This window comes from Gekko japonicus, unplaced genomic scaffold (assembly GCF_001447785.1).
Source record: "Gekko japonicus isolate JY-2015 unplaced genomic scaffold, Gekko_japonicus_V1.1 scaffold1064, whole genome shotgun sequence".
Classification (NCBI taxonomy): Eukaryota; Metazoa; Chordata; class Lepidosauria; order Squamata; family Gekkonidae; genus Gekko; species Gekko japonicus.
Window position 1 is genome coordinate 166343 of NW_015176004.1, and position 4870 is coordinate 171212.

Here is a 4870-nt window from a genome sequence, read left to right on the forward strand (position 1 = left end):
CCCCGAATCGACCTCTGCTTCCACGTAAACATGCTCAGGAACCTCGACTTGCTTAGGCCCCATTTCTAAAGGGGATGCAGCTTTACGACATCCCCCGTCTTTTCAAAGAATAACCTCAATGGCACTCAGGGGGACTTGCATCCGAGTAAAGGTGCTTGCCCGAGCCGCAGTCGAGCACAAGCCTTTGCCTCACCGCGTTCCCTCAATACAAGCCCCACATGTTTCAATGGGATTACTCGCTTAGGAAAGCAACCTTTCCAAAGGGGGAGCACGTCCAAGCTAAAACCCAAAGCAAGTTTCTCGGGAAGCAAGTCATCCAGTGACGTCCAGTGGACTTACTCCTGAGTAAGGAGGCTCAGCTTCTTCAAAAGTCCAGAGAAACACACCATGCAGAGAGACTCCTGTTGCCGCCGCCACCGCCCCGTATCCCCCGCAGCACCCACCCTCCCTCCTCCTCCTCCCCAAATCCCACAAAATGCAGCCTGAAGTGCCAAGCAGACCCCCCTGAAACGCCGCTAAGTGCTGCTCCCCAGGAAGCCCCCGTTGCCTTCCCCTCCGCCCGGCTCTGCTGCCTCCCGGCCGCCAAGCTTCCCAGCCTGGCAGGCGGCCTCGGCAACCGGAGAAGTTCCGGTGAGGGAAGGAGGGAGGGAAAGGCAAGAGCTCAGCCCCTCACCGCGGCCCCCTCCCGGCCACCTGGCCCGCCAGGCCTCCCTCACACCTCCGGGCCTCACCTCTCACCAGAGACCACAAGCCGCAGACTAGGAGGCTCCGCAGGATGGCGCCCATCTTCCCTCCCGGGGCACTCTCTGTCTCACCGGCGGCGGCGGGGGGCAGGAGGAAGCGGTGGCTGAGGAGGGCAGCAGCGGCAGCGCCTCGGCCGCACTCTCATACTTTCGGGCGGGCAGCGGAGGGGAAGGGGCAGAAAGGGGAAGGACGCAGCCCCGGCCCACAGGCAGCCCCGACGGCTCCTTCACGGTGCCTCCTTGGCCCGCAGCCCCTCGCCCAGGCATAAAAAGCGAGGTGGGCCAGCGCACTCCTCCTACCTCGCTCGCTCAGCGCCTCCTCAGTGCAAAAGGCTGCGGCTGCCGAGGCGAGTCTCCTCTTTGTCGTGTGCCCCGCCCACTGCACCTCACCCGGGGGAACGGCGATTCCCCGCGAACCCCCCGAATCGACCTCTGCATTGTATTAATGCCATCAGCAATTGCCCATCCTGTGCTGGCTTCTGATATAAAATAGGGTTGTCTGCTCCAGGTTGGGAAATACCTGAAGATTTTGGGGGTGGAGCCTGGAAAGGGGTGGGGAGGGGCTTCAATGGACTATAAGGCCATAGAGTCCACCTTTCAAAGTGGCCATTTTCTCCAGGTGAACTGATCTCTGTTGCCTGGAGCCCAGCTGCAATCACAGATCTCCAGCCAGCACCTGGAAGCTGGCAACCCTAGATATCCTTTAGATCTAGCCAACTACTGCCCAGTCTTTAATGTATCGTTTTTGGGCAAGGTGGTTGAACGGGCAGCTGCAGGCCTTCTTGGATGATACATCAGCTCTGGATCTATTCCAGTCCGGCTTCTGACCTAGTCATAGGATGGAGACGGTTTCGGTCGCCCTTATGGATGACCTCCAGAGACAATGGGATCGAGGCGGGACAGCGCTGCTGTTGTTATTCGATCTTTCAGCAGCGTTTGACATGGTCGACCATGATCTGTTGACTCACCGCCTCGCGACCACTGGAATAGGTGGGACTGCCGAACAATGGCTATGCTAATTTCTCCAATGGCGGGGACAGCAGGTGGCTCTTGGGGATACGGTTTGGTTGCAACACCTCTCCCCAATGCTTTTTAACAGCTATATGCACCCTCTTGGGTGGCTCTTGGGGACACGGTTTGGTTGCAAAACCTGCAACACCTCTCCCCGATGCTTTTTAACAGCTATATGCACCCTCTTGCCCAGGTAGTCAGGAGGTTGGGCCTACGGTGCCATCAATATGCTAATGACACCCAGCTGTATCTGTTAATGGATGGCTGACCAGATACCACCTCAGAAGATCTGGCCAGTTGCTTGTGAGCTGTGGTGGGATGGTTAAAACAGCCGCCTGAAGCTGAACCCATCGAAAACGGAGGTCCTGTGGCTGGGTTGGGGGGGGGCAGGGCTGGGATGTCAGCTTCCCACTCTGGTTGGGGTACAGCTGGTGCCAGCTTCCTCCGTCAAGAGTTTGGGAGTGAACCTTGATGCCTCTCTCACTTTAGAGGCACAGGTCACAAAATACAGCCTGGATGGCATTTTCCCATCTTCGCCAAGCCCGGCAGCTGGTCCCCCACCTGTCCCGCACCGATCGTCATCTATGCAACAGTCACCTCTAGACTGGATTACTGTAACTCGCTCTACGCAGGACTGCCCTTGAACGTGCTCCAGAAACTTCAACTGGTCCAGAATGTGGCTGCGTGGGTCCTTACGAGAACCCCACTGAGAGCGCACATACGACCTGTGCTCTATCAGCTGCACAGGGTCCAGAATGAATACCGATTCAGGTTCAAGGTTTTGGTACTTACCTTCAAAGCTCTAAATGGTCTGGGACCATTGTATCAGCGGGACTGCCTCATCCTATGTACCCCTCAGAGGGCAGTACACTCAATTGGTACCAACTGGCCAGTAGTTCCTGGTACCAAAATGGTTCTTGTCTAAGGCCAGGGCCTTTTCCGCCCTGGCCCAGCCTGGTGGAACTCTCCGTTAGCCAAACTGCCTCGTCTAGGGGAAGTTATGATTATACAAGGATTTGAGGATGCCATCAAAACCACTCAAGACCATCTTGTTTACAGAAAGCACTTTATTATTGTACTGTTATTATTATTCATGGTTTTATTGTCTTATCTGGTTTTATGTATGGGCTCATGCCCCTTGTAAGCCGCCCTGAGCCCGCTAGCGGGGAGGGCGGGGTAAAAAAATGCCTAAAAAAATAAAAAAAATAAAAAATAAATAGGCAATAGGCAAATTAGGGTTCACACCAATTTATACAGAAGTCCCACCTTTTCTGTAAGTACCAGAACAGACACAGAGACTGTATTCAGTAAAATATACTGTCTTTTTACTGGAGGATATATATCATTCAAACAATACACAAACACACACACATTTATACTAATTCTCAGAAATAAAGATAGATCCTTAACACAGTTGCATTCAATGTTCCCTCTAAGCTGTGGAGTCTGGTGAGCAACGATTCTACTTTGTGAGCCACTGGCATTAAAGTTGTGAGCGAGCAGTTTGGCTGCTGCATAAATTAGTCTGCTCTGGAGCCCTCCTTCCTGAGCTGAGACAAAGACGTGTGAGCTGGAGGCTAAAAAGCTGTGAGCTAGCTCACACTAACTCAGCTTAGAGGGAACACTGGTTGCATTAGCAGGACATTCGTCGGTTGGGTGATAGTCACCTGTCCTCATTGATTGAGCCGTTCTAATGGAAGAATGGAGGGGTTTAGAAATAGAAAATGGAGAACACGTGCTCTGAACCGGCAGAACCACGTGGACTCTAGCTGCAGAGTTTAAAGATGGAGGTAGGATATATGGATAGCAAGCTGGACATAAGAGGGTTAAAGCTTCGATAGGGGTTGTGGAGAGGGAGAGAGAGAGAGCATGTGATCGGGCATCTTTTATAACAAGGTGTGTGTGGGGGGCAGGCTGAGTTGGCCACATCCCCTTGTGACACCTCCTGTTAGTCCGTCCCATAAAACATACTATTGGCTGGCAGGAATAGGGGAGGGGGACTAAGGAGTGGTCAATATTGAGAGCTAGTAACTTGGTCTGGGGACTGGGACCTGGATGAAGAGTGATTGAATCATCCGGCTAGGGTTATTGTCTCTTGATGGGCCTGCTGGCTGATGGTTGAACGATTAGTTGCTAAGCAACTATTATTGGAGTCTCAGAGCTACGTGTAGCTTTGCAGGTTTGGAGGAGGGGGAGGTTGCCTACATGTGCTTGAAGAAACTCCTAATGGGAGTTTGAAATTCTCTGTCCTGGTGCCTTTCCATGGCATGGCGTCTGAGGCTCCGTACAGGCTTATGGAAGTGCTTCATCTCACAGCAGGTAAGATGGCTGGTAACTCTGGACTATCACTGGAGCAGCAACGCTAAAGGAAGGTGTCCCTCTTACAGGTGTGCAGTCTCAACAGGTATTCCCAGGTCTCCATGTTGTACAGTCCATATCTTTCATAAAAACACATTTATAGGCTTGCAGGGCAACTTCTCTTCCTAGTGAGATCTGGGCCCTGCGGGACTTAGCTCAGTTCCACACGGCCTGTAAGGCTGAGATGTTCTGCTGGGTATATGGTTGAGGACAATGATAGTTGGAGAGATCGGTGGCCTTTCGGTTTTCTTCCCCACTCCTTTACTCTCCATTTTCTCCTGGCTAAGACCCCCATGAGTAGAACACGATTCCTATGTCAACCACCCAATTATCTGCAGGAGAGATGTATGATCAGGATCACAAAACCGCTTGGCCCTACCTGGTCCGAAGGACGCCAGGCTGACATCTACCAGGATCAGGGCGTTTTCTTTGGCAGCTCCGACCTATTGGAATGAGCTCCCTGGCAAGATCAGGGCCCTGCGGGACCTCCCTCAGTTCCGCAGGGCCGTGAAACGGAGCTTTTCCGGCAGGCATTTCGATAGGAGCTGCACCTTATCAGCTGAGCCCTGTGCCGACCTAGAGCTAGAAGCTACCTAGAATGGTATTCACTGCTGAACGTGTTCATCCCAATATTTTTTTATTGAAATTTTTAGAATACATTCCAGTATAACATTATAACACAATAAGTAATCCAGCGTTACATAAACAGCATAAACACAGGTTAGGTGCACAACTCATCCTACTTCTAAACGTAACTA